Source organism: Notamacropus eugenii, chromosome 6, assembly GCF_028372415.1.
Source record: "Notamacropus eugenii isolate mMacEug1 chromosome 6, mMacEug1.pri_v2, whole genome shotgun sequence".
NCBI lineage: Eukaryota > Metazoa > Chordata > Mammalia > Diprotodontia > Macropodidae > Notamacropus > Notamacropus eugenii.
This window is the reverse complement of record NC_092877.1, coordinates 76,531,300-76,554,881: the sequence shown is the minus strand read 5'-3', so window position 1 is coordinate 76,554,881 and position 23,582 is coordinate 76,531,300. Positions and strand designations below refer to the sequence as shown.

Sequence of the window (23,582 nt, the reverse complement as noted above, 5' to 3'; positions counted from 1 at the left end):
TGTCAACATGCTTAGTGGCAGGTGGTATTCATCATATACTTGCTTTTTAAAATAGTTATTTGTGTTTAGGTCATCACCCCCAGCAGATGGTCAGTTACCAGAAATCAAGGGTTATGTAAATGTTTGTATCCCATAAGGATATTAACACAATGCTTTGTATACATTAGGTCTTAGTAAGTACTTCTTGAATGAATGTGTGAGTCACTTGATAAAAACTGGCACTGTGGCAGAGTTTATGATAGGTGCTGATGGAAAGAATATTGGCCTTTGAAAAGAACAGAAAAAAAAGAAAGGATCCAAAGGAAGAGACCAATAGCTCCTGCAGGGTAAATGCCAAGCTGGAGTCTCAGGCATTACCTGGTTCACAGCAACTCAACAGACTGGTATAGCCTGATTTTTGTCACATTCATAATAATGAGAAGAAAAATTTTAAAATATAAGCAGTTATAAAAGCTCCAACTTGATCTAGTTAGCTAAACCATTGAAGCTGAAAAAAATGGGCAATGGATTAAAAAAATACCCCAACATATTTGCCATTAACATCAGCATTCTCTTATAGAAATTTAACTAATGTAAAGCAATTACCACAATGAAGAGATCAAAAGAAGTAAGAAAACTTAATTGCACAGGTTGTGTCTACTCGCTTGGTGGTGAAATTTTGAGATCTTTGGTTAATCTGCTTAAATCTAGTCCACCCCCTTTGAAACACACACACACACACACACACACACACACACACACACACACATATCCAGTCATTCATTCCATGTGCATACATGATCAGCAGAGACTCAGGAATGAGTTGCTCTAAACATGCACCATTTACACTAAAGCTGATGATTTTAACCAGAAGTTCCAGTTGGAATGGTTCAGTAACGGCTCTGCCACTGAGTATGTCCATGCTTGTCTATGAATTGGAAAACTGGCCATTTGGCAAGTAACTTTGCAATAGTCACTTTAAACTGTGACAAACTCAGAAAAATTTGAAAATACCCAGCTAAAATAATCATTTTCCAATTCGTAGAGGCAGTTGAATCATAGAATTTCAGTTGTAAGGGTTTCAAAATCAACTTCTCCAAATCCTCATATTTAACATGGAACTCCTTCTATGACATCTAAAAAAGCAATTATCCAGCCTTTGTTTCAGCACCCCCAATGATGGGGAGCTCTGTACCCTTACAAGGCAACCCATTCCATTTTTGTTAAGCTTTAATCATTAAGTTCTTTTGTATTGAAACCTGCCTCATTATAAATTTCATCAACTGATCTGTGTTTTAAGACTCATGGTCCTCTGTAACATGACTACCATTTAAATATCCTCCTCTTTCTGCTCTTCTTTCAGCTCCCATCACTCAGATATCTTTTATCACTATCTTAGCCTTCACCTTATCTTACCTGAAGAGTTGGCCCTTCTCCTTGCCAAGGCAAACCCCTCTACATATGCAGGTGATCCCATTCTATCCTGTCTTCTCCAGCAAATTTTCTGTCTCCAACATCTTTAGTCTTTCAGTAGTCACCAGTCTTCCTATCTACTGGTTGCTGCCCCACTGACTAGAAATTTGCCCATGTATCCCCCATTCTCAAAAACAAAAACATCTCACCAAAAACCATCTCTTCATCCACTATTCCACTGGTATCACCTTATATCTCTCTTTCCTTTCATACCTAAACTCCTTGAGGAAACTGTTTCTATTTCCTTTCTGCTTATTGTCTTAGCTTTGTAGACTAAAATTGCTCCTCAGACTTTTCTCTAAAGTTACACAGATGTCTAAATTGCCAAATTTAATGGCCTTTCTCAGTCCTCATCCTTCTTGACCTCTCTGCAGCCTTTGACGCTGGTAATCACCTTGTCCTTGATACTCTTTTCTCTCTAGGTTTTTGTGGTACTGCTCTCTTTTGGTTCTTCTGCCTGTCTTATAATTTCTTCTTAGACTCCTTTGAGGGATCTTCAACCAGGTCACACTCATTATCTGTGGATGTCCTCTAAGTCTCTGTCCTGAGTCCCTTCTCTTCTCTTCTTCCTTTATACTATTTTACTAGGTGAATTCATCAGCTTCCATGGATTCAGTTACACTTCTCTGCAGAGAAATTCCCTTCATGCTTACTGCTTTCTTTGTCTTGATTATCTCTCATTTATCCTCTTTATATCTTATTTATACATAGTACATGGTCTTCTAGAGATTATCTTCCAGGTAACTGGCTTGGTTCACATTACCATGTGGTGTTCCCTATATTTTAATTTTCATTGGTTGAGCATAGTAGGAATGAATGGTAGCTAGGAGTCAGATTGTTTTTACCAGGGACTTTGACACACATCTGTTGTGCAGGCTTTTTTGTAATGCCTGTTATATGTCCCATCTGAGCACTTCATTGCATCAGCCAGTGTTTATTAAACCCTGTACCCCTATGTTAAACACTTTGCCAAGATCTTGCCAAGGAGTATGGGGAGGGCATGGGGGATAAAAATAGAGCTATAAAACACACTTGCCATCCTTAAGGTGATTATAATTTAAATGGGGAGACATCTACACACAACTGAAATTAATCACACCATTTGAAATACCTTGTGGCACAATTGTAATGTGAATGAAGCCATTTACTTCAGACGTGACTCAAATTCCTGTACCTCATGGTCCACTTATCCCACCATATCACAGTCTATGACACAAAGTTTATGAAGAGACTTATGTTTTGTATGTTAAGTAGCATATATTTAATGCCTAATGAGTAACACAGACGAGTAAGAGCTAGCAACTTCAGTGGAAAGCCCACACATCATTAAGAGATTTGGGGGCTTAGAAAAAGTTTCACCAATGAATGTTTTCAATTTATTCTGTGCATTGTACACACAGATCCAAAATCATGAAAATTAATTGGAACATTTACTGTTCAGATATCCTCAACCTATTTGTGCCTTTGAATTTTAAATATAGACTAGAGTTCTGATTTAACTTTACTGGAGTGTCTTGATGCAGATATTAATTTCAGCAGGCTCAACAAACTATATACCATTTAGTGGAGATAAAGAAGGGATATACGCATCTATAACTCAAATGTCACTCCTCTTTGGAGTTATGTTCACTATTCTCATGGAAGTATTAAGCCTTGTCAGAAGAGCTCATTTTAAGCCATCCCAGTCACAGTGGAAGTGTTTGGGGAACCTGAATGCAGTTATAGTCATTGGAGAGGTCTATAATGAAAGTTTATGAGAAGTTCAAATGTGATTACAAGTGTTGATGCTGTAATACTCCAGATCTGAGGGAAACCTTGACTCTCTTAGCAAATGCCTGGGAGAGTACAGTCTAATCTGAAACATTGCCTTGACCAAGAAGATGCTGCTTTGTTTAAAAACAAAACAATAAAAATAAAACAACATCCTGATCTGTGCTAGTGTTGTTAAGAACATTGTTTATAACTCAAATGATCTGTTGTTCCTCTGAACTCATAACATTTATTATCTGCACCACTGATTTGCTACATATCACATTCTGCACTAGTTAATAATATGATCATTTTCAAATATGTGAGTGTATCTTCATTCACTAGATTATAAACTCTCAGGGGTCAGGAATTATGTCTTATATTTGTATTGCACCTAGAAAAGAGTATCTTTGCTAGTCAGTGCTCATTCATTAAAGCTGCATTCATATCTTGTGGTTTTACATCAGCTCCATTTTCCAATAAATTTTCTTCATTCCCCCATTTAGAGAGTCATGCTTTTATAATAAAGGATAAAAATGCAAGGGAAAATAGACACTAAATGAAACTGATCAAGTAATCAATGAAGTCTTACATTATATGCTGTTTCATCTCCAGTTTCCCACCTCTACAAAGGAGAGAGAGGGATACGTTCTCACAGGTCTTCATGGGTGCCACTCTTGGTCATTACAATTAACATCCAGTTTTGATTGTCCTTGTCCTAGTTTACTATTCTTTTCATTTACATTGTTGTAGTCAGCATGTACATTGTTTACCTGGTTCTGCTTGCTTCACTTTGAATTAATCTATATAAATCTTTCCATGCTTCTGATAATCTTCATTTTCATAATTTCCGACAGTGCAGTGCTATTCCATTATATGCATGTACCATGATTTGATAAATCTCTCTCCAATTGATGAGCATTTCCAGTGCTCTTCTATAACGCTGCTGTAGATATTTTGGTATATATTAGATCTTTCTTTGTATCTTTGACTTGGGAAAAATGTCCACAAGTGGGATTTTTGGATCAACACAATTGCATCTATCTTTGTGACTAGATCCATAGCTCCACTAACACTGCATGATTATACCTGTCTTTCTATCATCCCTCCATTATTAATCATTCCTGTATTTCATCAGTTTTGCCAATTTGTTGGACATGAGGTGACATATCAGAGTTATCTTATGTTTCTCTAATTATTACTGAATTGGGACAATCTTTCATAGGTTGTTAATAGTTTACAATTCTTTGGAGAATGATTTATTCTCACTTATCCATTGAGGATCATTGATTCAATTTAACAAATGTTTATAAAATTAAATTTTACTTAGGTCATGTTTTTGAATGCCACAGTATGGGCAATAAATGCAAAGGAATTAATTTGTCCTAAATTGCCTTTGAAAATGTATTTTTTTTGGATGACCAACTCTCATCAATCTTTAGTTACAGCAAAAGAAGTTTATATTGAAATATTTGTTTTATATTCATCATTAGCATCATGACTGCTTATTGAGTGAATACCCACTAAGTATAACCCAGCATCTGCTTTTTAAAATACATACCTGAACTGCATTCAGCATCATCTACTTTTCTCATGAAATTGTTCTCCAAATCATGAAATTCATCGATCAATTTAACAAAATGAATGTTAATTTCTTAGCCTATTTATAATTTTTTTAAGCAGGGAAAAGAAACCCAGAGTTATGTGAATGATATTTTAAGGCTTCTGTTTTTTTTACATTTATTTCTGTAATCCTTGTCATCACCAGAAGAAAAAAATATTAAAATTGACTACAATAAAACCTGTACTTGCTTTTTTAAAACATGTAATTGCTTTTCATTTAATTAAGAGCATTTTAATTTTTGTGAGTTTTTGAATACCAAATATGTTTGCCTGTGTGTGGAATCTTTATCCTAGATCTAATCTGGCTGAGAGATTTTTTGTTGTTGTTTAAAACCATATTTATAAATAACTAGGAAAATAGTGGTTTTTGAGGAAAAGTCTAGTATAAATAAACGTTAAGTTAGCAAACATTTATTGAGGATGTAGTATGTACAAAGTTCTGACCAAGTGCTGGACAAGGAAGGAACGCAAAGTGTATGAGATATGTGCTCTGCTCTCAAGAAGCTCACACTCTATATGGAGAGATATTATCTTAATTTTTGTATTTGCGTGTATGATGGCTAAAACACAGAGTAAAGTAGTCAGTGAGAAGTTAATAGTAAGAAAGATATCTCAAATACTTGACAAATTCCAGGGAAGAGTTCTCTTGAGGCAGAAACCTTAAGTATCATGTGAACTGGACCATAAAGGATGTCTAGGATTTAACTGGTTGAATGGTTGGGGCAGGTATTTTGGGTCAGGGAAGATTAGTAAGGCAATGTGTAAAAAGGGTGCAATGCAAATTATGTCTAGGGAATCACAGCGGGTTGAAGTATAACGAATACCAGAAATATAATATGCCAACATAGAATTCATTGAAAGTATGTAAATATATTTCAGAGCTCTGATTGAGAAGGGTATGCCATAACAATATCAATGACTTCCCTATATTGACATGTTGGCAACGTTAGGGGATAAGTGGGATATCTGAGATAATGTAGAGTGACATTATTCCTTCTGAAATTTCAGTGTCACTTCTCTGGGACACCTTTTAAAGCAAAGACGTAAACAAATAATAAAATTATTCATTGGTAAGAGTACCTTTGATAGCGCTGGGATAGGAGGGCATGCATCAGAAGTCATTCACAAGTCATTCACTTCTTAAGTTCCTAGTGTTATAAGAATGCCATTACTATATTTGGTATTGCTTTTGCAGTGTCAAAATTTTTACAAGTTTGAGTATATCTTTGTTGGGCCTGGTCCAGTGCAAAACCCATGTAATTCATGTATTTAGTAATCAGCAAATTACCTTATGTAGCCAGTAAATATTACTGATAAGATCATTTCCTTTCAGGTATTTTCTCAATATCGGGCAGAGCATCAAGTCTAAATTGAATGGAGTGACCTTTTGATGCTGAATCCAATTGACTGCATTTTCAAAGATTCAGCAGTTTCAATTACCATAAATTTTTGATATTGGATCCACAGGCACTACACTGGCTCTAGCCTCACGATATCTTATCATTGGTCTTGTTAACATAGTCAGAGGCGTGAAAGCTTGTTTGAGATCTGAGGGTGTGTGTGTGTGTGTGTGTGTGTGTGTGTGTGTGTGTGTGTGTGTGTGTGTGTGTGTGTGTGTGTGTGCGCGCGCGCGCGCGCGCGTTCTCTGAATCAAAGTTTTCTGTCAAGGACAGGAAAGATTTGCAATTGACACAAATTAAATCTAATCATTAAGTGACTTGCAAAATGTAGATGATTTTTGGTCAAATGATGTGAAATGTTTTCTAGGTTACTAGTAGGATCTCGAGTTCATGAGATGGATAAGTCAATTAGTAGTTCCTCAGTTTATTAGCAACTTAATTGTCAGAATGTAATGGAAACTCCTGAACTGCAACAACTCATTAGAAGCAATGAAACATGCGACACTTTTTTTCTAAAAGAATATTCAGTGATCTCTCTCTTTTTAAGGTCTTCCTCCTATCCCCCCTATCCCCTCCAAAAAAAGTTTGACTTTTTTTTAACTTTTAGGTGAATCAAGGCTTTAAAAAATGTCAGTGAAAAAAAAAGCCACCTTGATAAAGTTTCATTACCAAGTTATTTTTAGTCCTTTTTTTCAGCTTGCTGTAAGTTTGGTTTCTGTGTGATGAATTTTTCTCCAGTATATATATATGGTCAATAGAAGATATTACTATTTATGTTTCAGTCATATCTAACTCTTTGTGACCCCTTTTGGGGTTTTCTTGGCAAAGATATTGGTTTAGTTGGCCATTTCCTTCTCCAGCTGTTTTTACAGATGAGAAAACTGAGACAAGTTAAGTGACTTGACCAGGGTCACATAGCTAGTATGTTTCTGTGAATCCAGACTTGACTTCAGCTCTTTCTTAGTTGCTAAATTTGACACTTAGACTAACTTAGTTGATGGTTTAGGTAAATATTAGTCTGGTCATTATTGTGAAGTTCACAATTTAGATTCTTCAAGTAAATACAAACCAAGTCCTTAATTACCACTACTACGTGCAAGCACTGTGTAGCAGGAGCTTTAGATATAAACGCAAAATGAAAAATCCTCCCTGCCTTCAAAGGAGCTAATCTCAGAGCCTCTGAAGGTTTGAAGAAAAAGAACAGTTGAAAGAATTAACCAGATTTTCAAGGACAAGTAACATACCATAAAAACCATCAAATGAAGAGCAAAGTATAACAAAAAGAGTTTACCTCTAACTTATCTAAGAACCTACATCACCATTCTTTTTAGTTGTCTTTTCCTTTCTCTTCTATACTTTTCCTTTCCATATTCTCTTTTTCATTTCATTGTTACCATCCCTTAAAATAGCAGAATAAATTTTAAACTATTTTTAATATATATTGGAAGAAATATGTTTTGGTTTTGAAATTATAAAATCAGGTACTTTCAACATGCTCCCTCTCTCCTTAAAAACTAAATTTTTTTTTCTACTCTAACGTTTTGGTTTCTTTTTAATTGTGTGGGACCCACTTACTCCATTTTTTTCTCTGAATCAGCAGTCCTTGACAGTAAAAAAAAATCTTCTCCATTTCTAATCTAAGTTGTGACAAATTGAAGAGGTCCTTGTAAGGATTTTTAATATTCTTGGTGCTGCTAGAAAATCCTGTATTACTATTTAGAAATCAGCACTGTGCACTCAACTTCACTTTATAAGGCAAATACATATGGCAAGTGTTTCCCTTTTAGTTTCAATTCACCTATAACCAGAGAACATACAATGGGATCATCATTAGACAATCCATTTTGAAAATATCTTTATTAATCTGGTGATTCTTTGATAATGATACTTCATTGAGAATAATATTACTGGAGAATGTGGGTATACTTCTAACGTAGAAAATGGCATTGTTGGGTCTTACCATCAGTGTAAATTTCAGGAAATGATGCTATAGTAGAAAGAGAAAGGTATTGAGTCAGAGGTCCTGGGTTCAAATATAGATTTCCTTGGCATGTGTTTCCCAGGGCTGTAATTTCCCTCATCTGAAAAGGGAAGGAATTGGTCCACATAGTCCTTTGAGATCCTTTCATTTCAATATTCATAAACCTATTTTCCTGGAAGCATTTGACAAACTATTTCATCAAAACCTTCTGTACAAGATGGAGAGATGTGAACTGAGTTATATTCAGGTCTGAATTAGGCAATGTTTAATTCAACCAGTGTTGCTTAATATGTTTGATGTCAATCTGGAAAATCTGTGTTGTCCGCCAAGGCTCTCTTTTCCATCCTACTTTAACTTTTTAAAAAAATCTGTAACATGAATAAAGATGTAACTGGTGCTTAACCCAAATCCCAACTCTGCAACTTAATTTGAAGGATTACCATTGGCAAACAAGTCATGTAACCTTTCTCGATCAATTTCCTCATCTGTGAAATGGGATCAAAATCTTTGTATAATGTTTTCTTTCTGTTTCTTCCCTAACTGGAACTCTCACTTGTGCCCCAGCCAGGAAAAGCAATTAACTCTTAGGAAAGACAATTTACTTAAATGATGTCACAAGAGCAACAGCTCAACAAATTTTTTCATAAATCTGGTGGGCATTTTCCTACAAATACAAACAGAATCCTTGGCAAGATTGGGCTTAGAATGCAGTGGTTGTGAGGCACATGTGTAGGATGACAGTGTGACAGCTGCTGATAAAGCGATCAGGATATGTCTCTACAGTTACTTTAATGCCTTATGGCTCTTCCAGGTCTTCTGTGGCTACTTCAGTTTAGGTGGGGAGAGAAACCTCCTCCCTTATCATATTCTAGAACTACCTTATCTTACAGGATAAGGGAACTATGTTGTTCCTTTCTTTCCTTGCCCTGAGTAGCCCCCTCTCTCTAGCCCTAAAACTTAAGGCATCAAATAAATGTGAGATTTGGTTGTTATCACATTTGTCAATGAAAGGATAGTAAGCATTTATGTAGCACAGATGGTGATACATTGGATAGAATGCCAGACTTAGAGTCAGGAAGATCTGAGTTCAAATGTGACCACAAGCATGAGCTGTGTGACCCTGGGTAAATCACTTAATTTGTGTGACTGATCTTACTTTCTGAAAAAAAAAAAAAAAAAGGGGGTATGTAAAATACAGAATCATGAAGTGTACTCTGCCCTGTCCTATCCCTATCTAGAGTTTTATGTTAAATTCTGGATGCCACATTTTAGGAGTAATATTGATAAACAAGGTTGTGGATAAATATTATAATATCAGAGATTTAGGACTGCAAGATGGCTCTGTGCCTCTGTTTCCTCAGCTCTAAAATGAGGATAATCACCTACCTCTCAGGATAGCTATGAGGATCATATGATTACAAGTAATTAGTACAACGCATGGCACATAGTAGACACCAACTAAATGCTTATTCCCTTTATTAAAAAAAAAAAAAAAAAAGTCTAGTCCAACTCCCTAATTTCCCACATAAAGAAACTCACCTAACATAGATAGGTTAAATAATGTGCCCAAGGTCACACTGGAGTAGATATTTGAAATTAGGTTGACTCTAAATGACAATCTCCACTGCACGATTCTCCCAGAAGCCACCAAGTAAAACAGTTGAAATATCAGAAGATTCTAAGGCTAAAACAGAGAACTTTTGAGAAGTCATTAAAATAACTTTCATGTAACTGAAGAATTGCTACATGGAAAGAGAATTAGGCCTGTTCTGCCTGACCCCAGAGGTATAGAATTAGGACCAATGACAGACATGTAGATTTGGGCTTCGCATTAGGGGAAAATGTCCTAATAATTAGATCTGTCCAAGAATGGAAGAAGTTTCAAATGATGGCAATGATTTTCCAGTCACGATGTAGGCAGGGGCAGGGGAAAGAGAAATTAGGTGACTTCTTATTAAGACTATTGTAGACAGGATTCCTAATTATCCAGTAAGTGATGGGAGGCAGCAAGATTGTGTGACAGAAAAATTACTGGACATGGAGTTGGAGAGGTAGTTTGTATGCTAGTGGTGTGGTAATGGTCAAATGAATTAACTGCTTTGAGATTCAGTTTGTTTTTTTTTATTAGAAAATAAGTATAATAATATTTTTCCTGCCTACCTTACAGGGCTATTGTGAGAAAGTGCTTTTCGAGTGCTGTGTAAATGAGTTTATTCATGATTCCTGATGATTTCTGTAGTCTTTCCAACTTGAATTATCTATTATTTTATGACAAGAGTGGAAAGAAGTAGGAAATAGAAACAATACAGGGTCCTGCATAGAAAGCTCCTACTACAGGCTAGACCAAGCATGCTCTTTTGCTTTTTTACATTTCTACACAAATGTCACTCTTTATTCAAACTTAACATGTTAAGTCAAATCATTTTGGTGATCTTGTTTTGTCATAGAAACATTAAAGCCTTAATGACATGATAAAAGCATTGTGACTCATATTTCTATGGCAGTTTAGGTTTTCAAAGCACCATATTCCAATCCACTCTTTGAGGTGGTGAGTACAAATATTCTCATTTTTCACAGGAAGATGACATTCCTAGATGGTATTACTTGTCCTTGACCATACCAGTAGGAAATATCTTGTGTAGGATTCAGCCCCTGGTTCAAGTCTAGCTTTCTTTTAAACCTATGCTTCTGGTTTCCAAGACAAGAGGAACATTTATAAGCTCAATTATCTGTGAGGGATGGGCTTAGAGGTAATCATGGGACTCACGATAGCATCCTAAATTATGACCTCAAGACTAGGGGTCAGCTGATGAAGAAATTATTAAAATATGTGTATTTAAAATTTATTTTGTCTTAAAATATTGTATAACATCTCATCTTTGATTCTTTCTGCCCAGATGACCCTAGGTAAGTCATTTAACCTTGCAAAGCTTTGTCCTCTGTAAAAGGAGGGACTGGACTGAATTGGTCTCTGTAGTTCCTTCCATCTTTAAATAACAACGCCATGTAAACTTCTGTGATGAAGGATGCAGGCTCACTCATCAAGCAGTTTGTATCAAAAGGAGTTTATAAAAATTGCATATTGCTAGGGGGAATCATAATTTAATTCAGGTAACATTTACCCAGGAGCTATGGTGATAGAATCCTTTTCCAGTATTTCAGTGCCATTAAAGTAGGTAAAGTATTGAGTGAAGTGTTTCTGTATTCCAATTCAATTTAATTAAATTCACCAGTCATTTATTGAAGATCTAATGTGCTGGACTCTTAGAAGGGTGCAGAGTTGAATAAGACAGAATTTTTGCCTTAAGGCAGATTACAGTCAAGTGCGAGAGTCTGTAATTCCCAGTTTTAATCCTGCCTAAGACAATTACTAGCTGTGTGATCATGGGAAAATCACCAAACTGTAGAGCCTCAGTGTATACAACTGTAAAATGGGACTAATAACTATTATTTTATACTCCTAAAGAGCCAGAAATGTTAAGGATTAGTCAATAAGGTGACTATTTTCTTTGACTGCCAATTCATGTTTACATTCAGCTATTTCAATTAACCTTCTTTGAAATGCTTCTTCTTTGAATAGAAGTGACTGTGACTTCTCAGAACAGAAAGGACAAACTTTGATAGACCCTGCCAAGCTGGAAAAGCTTAGAATATAGGCCTGGTGTCAAGAATCTGTGAGGCTAAGTTGTATCATAGGGGCATAGATTTAGAACCAGAAAGGATATCAGAGGTTACCTCACCCAACTTTCTCATTTTAAACATGATAAACTGAATCTCAAAGAGAAATTCATCAAGACTCTTCTAAGATATATAAGAGTTACATGGGTTGCATCAGTGGAGAGAGTTCTGATCCCAATCAACTTATAGTTTCTTAAAGTGATTTAATGGGAGGAATAGTTTGCCTAAGCTTATGCACAAACACTGTTATGTTTGAATCTCTAACTAAGGGTTAGAGTCCTCACTGAGATGTATTAGCTCTTTGCACTAAACATTTTCTTCATATATCTGCTGATAGGGAGTGGTAATGTTTGATTGGGACCAAGTATCCACATTGGTTAAACTTACCGAAGGTGTAGATAAGTGAGAACAATAGGCATCTACTCTTCAAATCTTAAGCAATCCCCAGCCTTTCCCCCGCCCAGAAAGTTACCTTCTATCTCTCTTTTATGAAATCCTTCCTCTCTCTTCTCCAAGCCTGAGAACTTTTCTCTTTTCTCACCCTTTCTCTCCTTCTTTGATCTACTCTTTCAGGAAGAGGTGACCTTTCTCCTCATCAAAACTATTCTTTCTGCCAGTAGCCTTGAGCCCAGCCTTTCCCTATCTCACCTAGGAGCTTTCTTCATCAATCATTCCCTTTTGTTCTAATCCTTAATTTCTCGCTTTATATTGTCTCCTTCTTTACTGCCACCAAATATTCTCTGATATTCCCCATTCTTTATTTTTTTCACTTGTACTTGCTATGCTCTTATGCCATCATCCAGTGAGTTTCTTTAACTGCTAAACTCCTGGAAAGGGTTTGCTCACTATCTCCCTTTTCTCGCCACTAACTCACCTTTCATCCCCTTCTAATTTAGCTTCTGATCCCACCACTACTCTGGTCAGAGACTACAATTGAAGAGTCTCATGGTCTTTTCTCAGACCTCAGTCCTTTTAGACCTTTCATTTTTAAAATTTTGTTCACCCCTCCTCTTCCTAACTCTTGTTGGATCCAATAGCATTATTTTCTTCTGGTTCTTCTTCCATTTGACTGTCCCTTCAGTCTGCTTAATTGTTTCTTCATAGATCTCCTGCTTCTTATAAGTAGTTAAGTGGCACAATGAGTAGAGTTCTGAACTTAGTGTTAGAAAGTGAGTTCAAATCTACTCTCAGACACTTGCTATCTGTATAATCCTGGATAAGTCATTTAACCTCTGTATGTCTCAGTTTCCTTATCTGTAAAATGGGGAAAATAATAGCACCACCTCTTAGGGTTGTTGTGAAGATAAAATGAGGTGATACTTGTAAAGTACTTTGCAAGCCTTTAAGTGCTGTATAAATGTTGGCTAGCTATTATTATCTCCTGCTTCTAAGCCTGGGCATCCCGTTGGTTCTTTATCCTTTGAATCCTCTTTTTTCGAAATCACATTTCCCAGGGGTCTACTTACTATCATCAAGTAGATGACTCCCAGATTTTTATGACTGAAAAATCTGGCTTCCACATTGTTAATTAACTTCTGGTCATGTCTACCTAGAAACCCCATTGGCATCTCAAACTCAACACGTCTCCAAACAATGAACATCTTCCACATGTACTTTATTCTGTTTACATCTTCCCTACATCCAGACTGGAACATCAGAATCATCTTTGATTTTCTCCTTCCCATCACTTTCCATATTCAATCAGTTACCAGATTTTTCCATTTTACTACTATGATGTATCATATTCATCCCATTTTTTTTTCTACTCACATTCTATCTTCTTTCAGGCCCTCATCATCTTTTGCCTAGTCTTAATAATATCCTACTCACAAGTCTCCCTTCTTCTAGTCACCTGTCTCATGAATGCTAACAAAAGAATCTTCCTAAGCCAGAGTTCCAGCAATGTCACTTTGCTGTTCAGTTGTTCAGTATATTTGTTGCTTCCATGACATTATTTATCCATCTCATTTTCTGCCATCCCATTTTCCTTTTGTCTCCAATTTTTCCTAACATTGGTGCCTTTTTCAATGAGTCTCATATTCTCATTATGTCTTCAAAGTGTTTAAGTTTTAGATCAGTATTTGGCCTTCCAGTGAATAATATGAGTCAATTTCTTTAAGTTTTGACTGATTTGGTTTCCGTGCTGTTTAAGGAATTCTCAAAAATCTTCTCCAGTACCACAATTCAAAAGCATTGATTGTGTGGTGCTCAGCTTGCCTTATAGCCCAACTATCACAGCCATACATTGCTACTAGAAAAACCATAGCTTTGACTAAACAGACTTTTGTTGATAAAATGATGTCTCTACTTTTTGGTATGCTGTCCAGATAGCATTTATTTACAAGCAGCAATTGTTTTTTAATTTAATGTCGGTAGTCACCATATCCAGTGATTTTTGAGCCTAAGAACATAAAAACTGGCACTGCTTCCATTTTTTTTCTCCGTCTATTTGCTAGCAAGAGGATCAGATATTGTGATCTCAGTTTTGTTAGTGTTGAGCTTCAAGGCAGCTTTATTACTCTCTTTTGTTACCCTCATCAAAAGCCTCCTTAATTCTTCTTCACTTTCTCCTATCAGAATGGTATCTTCTGCATATCTGAGATTGTTGATATTTCTCTCAGCAACCTTAATTCCAGCTTTTGATTCATCCAGACTGACATTTCACATTTTGTACTCTCCATATAAGTTAAACAAATAAGGTGATAATATACACCTTTATTGTGCTCCTTTTCTGATCTTAAACCATGCAATTGTTCCCTGTTCAGTTCTAACTGTGGTTTCTTGATCTTCACACAGGTCAAGTAAGATATTCTGGTACTCTCATCTTTTTAAATACTTACTACATAGTCAAAGGCTTCAGTGTGGTCAATGAAGCAGAAGGAGATTTTTTTTTTCCTGGAATTCCCTTGCTTTCCCCATAATCCAATGAATATTGGCAATTTGGTCTCTAGTTCTTCTGCCTCTTTGAAAACCAGCCTGCTCTTTTGTCAGTTCTTGGTTTCCATATCTCTGAAGTCTAACTTGCATACTCTTTAACATAACCTTGCTGGTGTGTGAGGTGAGTGCAATTGTTTCATAATTTGAAAATTCTTTGACATTGCCTTTCTTTAAGATTGGGACATAAACTGATTTTTTCCAGTCCAGTGGCCACTGTTGAGTTTTCCAAATTTGCTGGCATATTGAGTATAGCGCTTTAACAGAATCGCCTTTAGGATTTTAAATAACTCAGCTGGAATTCCATCTCTTTCACTAATCTTATTGTTGGTAATGTTTCCTAAGGTCAACTTGACTATTCTGCAGGATGTCTGGCTCTGGATCAGTAACCACACTGTTGTGGTTATCGGTAATGTTAAGATCGTTTTTGTGTGGTTCTATATGTTCTTCCCACCTTTTCTCAATCTCCTCTGCTTCTGTTAAGCCCCTACCATTTATATCTTTTAACATAACTATTTTTGCAATCAGTTTCCCTTGATACCTCACATTTTCTTGAAGAATTCTGCTGTCTCTCCCATCTATTATTTTCTTCTACTTCTTCACATTGTTCATTGAAGAAAACCTCGTCTCTCCTTGCTATTCTCTGGATTTTGCATTGTGTTGGGTGTCTTTCCCTTTGTCCTTTTGCTTTTGCTTTCCTTCTTTCTTCAGTTATTTGGAAAGTCTCATAAGACAGTCATTTTGCTTCCTTGCTCTTCTTTCTCTTAGAGGTTTTTTTTTTTTTTTATTGCAGCCACCTGTACAACATTGTGAACCTCTCTGTCCATAGTTCTTCAGACACACTGTACCAGAAGCTTTGAATGTATTCTTTTTACTCTGTATCTAAGAGTTCTTATCTTTTCTTGGGGCTCCATTCAGATTCAGCTTTCTTGTGAAGTTTTCCCTAATTCTTACTTCCTACAAATGAACGGAGAGAGAGAGAGAGAGAGAGAGAGAGAGAGAGAGAGAGAGAGAGAGAGAGAGAGAGAGAGAGAGAATTGCTAGTGCTCTTGTTGGGAGTGTGTCCATATAGTAGCACTAGTCTTTCTGATGTTCCTGATCCACGACACTCCATCTCCTGACTCCAGGCATTTTTTCTGACTATTCTTCATGCCTGAAACACTCTCTCTTCATCTCTATCTCCTACCTTCCCTTGCTTCTTCCAAGTCTCAACTAAAGTCCTAGCTTCTTCAGGAAGCATGTCCTGATCTCCTAGAATGTCAGTGCCTTCCCTTTGTTGGTTGCTTGCAATGTGTCCTATATTTGCACATAGTTGTTTTCATGCTATCTTTCCATTACAGTGTGAGTTTCTTAAGGACAAGGGCTGTTTTTTGACTCTTTTTGTCTGTTGTTGAGCACAGTACCTGATATACATATATACATACATACACACACACACATATATATGTATCCTAGTTGGTTTTATCATCCCCTTTAAAATATAATGTTCTTAAGGGCAGGGGATTGACTATTCAGTTTCTGTTTTTGTGTCCCTATCACCTATCTAGTGTCTAGCACTTATTAGAACTTAAATGTCAGATGAATTGGATTAGATCAAATGGTACTTTAAAATACTTATTTAGAGAGCATTACATCACAACATTTTGAACTTGAAGCAATCTTAGACATCACCTAGTTCACCCCTGATTTTCTACATGAAGAAAATCAGGCTCAGAGAGGTTAATGGATTTGTATATTGTCACACAGGAAGCAAATGGCATAGCTGAGTTAGAGACAGCAAAGCAAATCAAGGAAGGAATCAGGGTTAATTGAATAGCTGTGCCGAGAGGAGTTAGTCTGTAAAACTGCAAACCTGGATTCAGTTGGAATTTCTCTTATCTGCTATATATTATGCTGCCTCATTTAAATTCTATTTATAAACTATAGAATATTTCAGTTAGAGAAAGTAACCTGTTACTTAATTTTATATAGTATTTTCAAAAATTATTTTAATCTCTGCATCTCTTTGTGTGCATTCTTTCCCCCAGAAGTTTCTTTGTTGGTTTCTGTACCCATTGGTTTCCAATTTGTACCTGACTGTTATTTAGAATCCATGCATTATGTAATTGACACATTTCTATCAATCTTCCTGAAAACTGACCCTTCCCCTCCTCCACAGAAGCTTTTAGATTCTCCTCCTTTAAAGAATTATTTTCCCAATTATCCCCTCCCTTTTTTTCTTCTTATCTCACTCCTGGTTTCATTGACTTGAGTGGCTCTGAATTAAAATATAAAGGTATTCTAAGCATACTATTAGTCCAATCTTAAAAGGACTAGTGAATACTTAATTTGGTTATTTAGCAGTTCCATTTGGGGAACTCAAAACTAATTTATCTTGAAGAAAAGTTGTCATATCTGTAGAATGATTGTAAGATAGGGTGAAAATAGCTAACATACCTACCTCTACAATGTCAATCTTACGAGAATAAATATGAGAATGCGATATGAAAGCATGTGTAGAAGTTGAAAATGTGATGCGCACTCAAAGTGTCATTTAAATTTTCATCATCATAAACTGAGAGACACCAGAATGATAAAATGTTAGATCTGGAAAATATCCAAGCCCCTCATGTTGATAGTAATCACTATGGCTAACATTATGTAGCACTAATAGCTTACAGAGGCTTTAGCATCCTAAGTTATAGGGTTGACTAGGATCATAGAGACTTTCCAACACAACCCCTTACTCTTACATATTAGGAAACTGAGGCCCAGAGAGAGTAAGTGAATGTTCAGTGTCCAACAAGTTCTAAGTAATATTTAGAACAGAATGAGCTTGGTGCTCAAACACCCTGTGAAGTTGATAGTGCACATGTTATTATCCCCTCTGGAGGGTTGTGTAGCTCCAGTGTGATACCTGCAGCAGCCCACTATGGATATGCTTGCATATTTCCAGGGTAAATTGCAAAATATAAACTCTCTTCCTCAAAGATGAAACCAAGACATTTATTCAGACACTGGAAAGCCAAATCTATCATAATAACAAAGAAATCTATATGCATTATCAATACCTCCCCACGAACAAGCCCCCTTAGGCAAAATTGCTCCCTCTCTCACTCATACTAGCTGCTCTGCTCTATTCTGTCTGCTTTCTCCCTCAGCTCCACCTCACTGTCTCAGCTCTGCCCTTCCTGTTCCACCATTCAGGAAGCTCTTCCCACTATGGACTTCATGTGACTCAAGCTGTGGGCTGGGTCAAAGCTCAAAGCTTTGGACCTATTAAAGGACAGGGAAAATCTTTTAAATTCCCTTAACATTACAGCTTGGAGAGGGTTAAGGTACTTATCCAGGGGTCTTCCAGGATATATCAGACCCAGGGTCTTATTGAAGGTTCTCTACCTCTGAGTCTTGTGCTCTTTCTCCCACACCACTGTCCTCTGACCCTAAGGCCTGTGTTCTTTCCACTGATCCCAGCAATTTTTCCAGATGAAACAATTGAAAGTGAGACCACTATGAATCTTTGGAATCATAACCTTTGGCATTAGAACCAAAAGATTGCCTATTCAGATCATTGAACTGCTGACTCCTCTAAAAACAACAACATTGAGGTGTGCTGGAAAATTTGGATTGATACAGAAAGATTTTGCTTTCAGATGCTCAAATCTACTAACTTTTGTTGTACATAGAAGTAGTGTAGGGCTAGCACTAACACTTTGCACCCAGTGTTTCCACCTCTGACCGTAGTAAGTTGACATAATCCCAGCAAACAGAAAGAGAACATTTGGGTACTGAGATTTACGTCAGCTGCAGGGATTTGGGTGACAGATTAGAGGTTAGAGCAGGGTCATGAGAATAGTGGTTTTTGACTCTGTCCCTGCTTTGCTGTATTGTCTTGGACCAGAACATTTTGTTGGCTTATTGGTTTATAGATTGTTGCAACCTATTTTGTTCCTTGAAGTTATTCTAAGTTAAGAATTAATTTCAGTGGTTCCTGTGACTCCATAAATACACCACTTTTATGTGATGTGTATTTAATCCAGAAGAAAAAATGTTCATCTCCCTGTTTGCTCATTTGTTAACATCTTTTAGCTGCTTGTTAGAGATACTGTAGAAGTGATTCCTATTTAAGTTAGTGTTTTGAATTGATGACCTTCAAAATCCCAATAAACTCTTAAGATTTTGTGATTCTATGAATTCTAACAGTTTTAGGAACAATTAGACTTAAGAGGCAATGAGTTATGGAAAGAATATTATATTGGGCATTAGGAGTCCCAGTGTATTGGGTGCTGCCTCTCCCTCTCGTTAGTTGTGTTCCCTGGTAAATGCTATTTCATGCCTCTCTGAGAAACTGGTGTCCTCATCTGAAGAGTAAGGGAGTGCAATTACATCTTTTCTTCCAACTCAAATATGGAATTCTATGATATGTATCACTAGTGCATTTTACTTTGCTTTATAATGGCTAGCCATGTCACGTTTTGCCCTCACAACACTGGAAAGTAACTTTGGAAGTTAATGCTATTCCTAATTTACCAATCAGAAGCGTAAGGCTCAGAGAGAATAGTACTTGACAAATCTCACATAGCTAGTGACAGAATGAGGACTGCATCCTAGGTCTCTTGACTCCTAGACCATGGCTTATTATTTTCATGTAATTATTGTTCAAATCTCCTAGTATGGTGATTCATTCTATCACCTTTCCTGGTGTCTGCTCCAGGGTCCCTTCAGCTTTTAGACACAACAAATTTGTCCTTAATTTTAATTAAGCTTTCTGATTTAAAACACTGTCATGAAAGAGAAAAAATGGATCGTCATTTACCTAGATAATTCCTAATATCAAAAAAAATGGTTATTATGTTAACTGGTTATTAAGTCAATTCATTGCATTCTCTCTTACAGGATAAATAGTTCTATTTCATTTTACTTGTCTTCAAAAGATTAAATTTTAATCCTTTGCAGGAATGGAGATTGTATGCCCTACATTTACCTTTTGTAGCTCCTTAGAAAGTTTAATGTAAACAAAATTTGTGTCAAAATAATATTTCTGATATGCCAGAGGAACTTACTATATGAGAACCTATTTGTAAATTCTAATGTAAAGGAAGTTATCACCCTCTATTATTTATAAATCTGGATTTTCACATATTGCATTTACTTACAAAATGGAACATCTTTAATTGGTTTTTTTTTTTTTGGATGCTCCCTTTTCCTAGGTAATGTTAAACAATTCAGAAACCGAAATGAGTTGTTAGTGTGAGAGAGATTATTTGTTATTCTTATCTGTCATGTTCCTGTTTATGTGTCCTAAGGTTACATGTTTTCTGTTTTCTGTCATTTCATTTATTAGTGATGCTCAGATCGTTTTATTCTGTATTTAACCTCACTTATCTTTCCCTATCAGACTTGGGGTCAAATGCCATTTCTGAAGCTCACTATTTGGGACTTTGAGTAATCAATTAACAAGCATTTAGTAAGTGACTGCAGTGCTCTGGGCACTGGGCTAGATGCAGAGGATGCAAATACAAAACTGAAATCTTTCCCCAGCTCTCTTCTGAGTTCCTTTGGTATCATTGTTTCCTTCCATTAGAATATAAGCTCCATGAGGCCAGAGGCTTTATTTTTGCATTTATTTTCCTACTCAGTGCCTGGCACATAGTAAGCCCTAAGGAGATTCTTGTTTCCTTCCTGCCCTCCAGGGAGCTTATAGCCTAATGTATGGACAAAAACACACAGACAGTACAGATGGAGGCTAGTACTTCACTTCCCTTGTCTTCTACATTTTCATCTATAAAATGATGATATTGCTGACTTCACTTCTAGCTCTAAACTTATGATGCTAGACTCCTTTCTAATGCCAGGGTACTGTTTGGGGCTGAACCTCAGCACACCACATTGCACTGACTTCAGAGGTTTTGAGTTTTGAAGAGGGTTAGACCAGAGAAGATGTGAGATTCTTTCTGTTTCTGCACTTCAGTGATTCTATGAATGACTGCAATTTAAGTAGTCTTCTTTATGCATCTTACCTATTCTTTTTGTGTTTCGCTATATTGGATGTTGAAATCAATGTCATTATAGTCTGGTTTTATTTTTGCAGTTCCTGAGGAAATTCACACAAAGTTCATTGGCTTAACTGAGTCCAGATAGCATCTAGCCTGGTGTCATGAATAGAGTCTCTGGGGCAATTTAATCTGTTGATGATGAATTCAGAATTACTGTATTATTATCTTCAATACTCATTAAGTTTTCACCTGATGCTAAGTTGAGAAGGGTTGTCAAAACCTCAGGAGAACCACAGGAACAATGCTCAAATCGACCTTGATAAAGGTCTCCCTCTGACTGGAAAGTGTAGGAGTTGGACACAGGAGAGATCCTCTCTGATCCTTCTCCATTTAAGGAGGGCACTCAGGGCATTCAGAGCATCATTTCTCACACTACTGACCTCCTGTGTTTCATGATTTCAGAAACTCATCATTCTGAAAGATAAAATCAGCTCTGTAACTCATACCTCCTTAGATCATTTCCCAGACTGGCTTCAGGGCTTCAGCATGCCCCACCACACTGGGTTCTTCTCCTGTCTCTTTCAGTCTCTTTTTTTTTGGGTTGTCTTCCCCACTGGATTATGAGTTTCTTGGAGGCAGTGACATTGTATCTCCAGTGTTTAGCATAGAATTATCCTGATGAATATCTGGTCACTGGACCCAGATGGCTCAGGAGGAGAAAGCGAAGTTGCTGATCTTGCACAGCCCTCCCTCACTCAAAACAAAGTCAAGTGCATGTCATGATTTCTCTGATGTCATGGTCTTCTTTGAAAATGAAGGACAAAGCCAGACTATGAGTAGACTGAGCTGCCTGAGTGGGGACGCAGCTAGCTGGGTGACTCAGCTCATCCTCTCCTTTTTGTTTTCCTCTTCCCTTCCTTTGAGGCTTTGGGGTTTACTGACTCTTTCCTTCCTTCCTTCCTTCCTTCCTTCCTTCCTTCCTTCCTTCCTTCCTTCCTTCCTTCCTTCCTTCCTTCCTTCCAACAATAGGTCTCTGTGCAGGCTCCACTTACTGGCTGGCGTAGAGTAATTATCAGTAGCAGCAGTTTCTTATGTTTGAGTTATTTTTTCCTTTGGTTCATTAAAAGAGTCATTCCCTGATTACTTCTTAAAGAGACCTATTTACTCAATTGTTGTTACCTCCCTCTGAGTACCTGAAAAGGCCAGCCTAAAATGGCCAAGGTTTCCCATTGCATTCTGGTCTGTCTCCAATCATCCTGATGAATATCTGGTCACTGGACCCAGATGGTTCAGGAGGAGAAAGTGAGGTTGGTGACTTTGCACAGCCCTCCCGCACTCCAAACAAAATCAAGTGGAATTCATGTCATCATTTCTTTGATGTCATGGTCTTCTTTGAAAATGAAGGATGAATACAGACACATACACAGCTTAGCATAGAGCCTTGCACAGTCAGTGCTCAATGAATGTTTAGAAACCTCCAATTGGTAGAAAATTTTTCCATCTATCAAACCAAATTCGACTTTCATTTAATTGTCACTGCCCTTTTCCATTATTTTTTCTAAAGCCAAACAGAATAATTCTTTCATTTAATAATCCTTAAAATATTTGAAGGTTACTATGCTCTACCTCCCGACAATCTCCCCCTCCTTTCTGCCCTCAACCCTTTCTTCTCTGTGCTAAACACAGCAGATTTCTTTAACCATCTTTTGGATGACAGGTTTCAAGTCCCCAGCTATCCTGGTTTCCTTTCATGGGTATACTTAAATTTCTCAGTGCTCTTTTTAAAATTGCATACTTAGAGTCAAATGTGGTACTAGGGTAAAGTACTAACAATTTTTATATCTAGACAAAATGGTTTGAAATTACTCTCAGTTTCATTGGGAAAGGGGGATACTGTGAGGCTGCTTTAGGTATGGGAAGGACACAATGGTATTGGGACAGGAAGGGGCTCAATGGAGGCAGGGGGAAAAGAAGCTGGCATTTGGTAGCTTCCTGTTTTAACTATTTATTCTTGCTAACATAATTAAAAATGACATTAGTACTGCTGAAAATATTAGTATGTTGGTATAAAATTCTGATTGCCTTACCCTAGTTATGACTCCAGACCAAATTGTAGTACCATTGAATTGTAACTTTCATTATTCTGGGTATCAGCTTCTACTAATGCAACTTAAAATCACTTGACCTTTTTGCCTGACATATCACACTGCTGATTTTCTGTGAGCTTGCTTTGCTATCATGCTCTCTGGACTTCTCAACCATGCCATCGTGCCTTCTAGAAACTTGGACCTTGTTATATGTTATTCTTCTGTTTCCTTGGAACCATGGGGTTTTACCTTCCACACCTTTCTAAGGAAACTAAGGACATTAAACCCTAAATAGCTTCCTATATGCATGATTTTTCCCATTAGAAATGTATACTCCTACAAATTAGGAAAACAATTTTGAATTATGGAAATAAAATGTCTGAAATGTCCATACCCTTTGAGATATTCTGCTTCAAGACATATACCCAAAGAAAGTTATTGACCCCCTCAAAAAAAAAAAAACCACTCCATATATACCAAAATATCTATATTGGTAGTAAAGAAATAAAAACAAAACATTTGATGTCCATCCATTGGGAAATGAATGTAATGGAATGTAATGAATGTAATGGAATACTAGTGTTATAAGAAATAATAAACATGATGAATACCAAGAAATAGGCCTTTTATCATTCCATGGGTCCCAGACATAGTGTCATAGAAAGGACATTCCACTTAGAATCAGGAGAAATAAACTTAGATC

At 36.8% G+C, this 23,582-nt stretch overlaps 1 protein-coding gene across 6 annotated transcripts in view; it reads left to right on the top strand.

Annotated features, from left to right (window-relative positions):
- Window positions 1-23,582, top strand: part of PPARGC1A (PPARG coactivator 1 alpha) — a 779,791-nt gene that overhangs the window by 693,741 nt on the left and 62,468 nt on the right. The gene's annotated exons all lie outside the window — the stretch shown is intronic.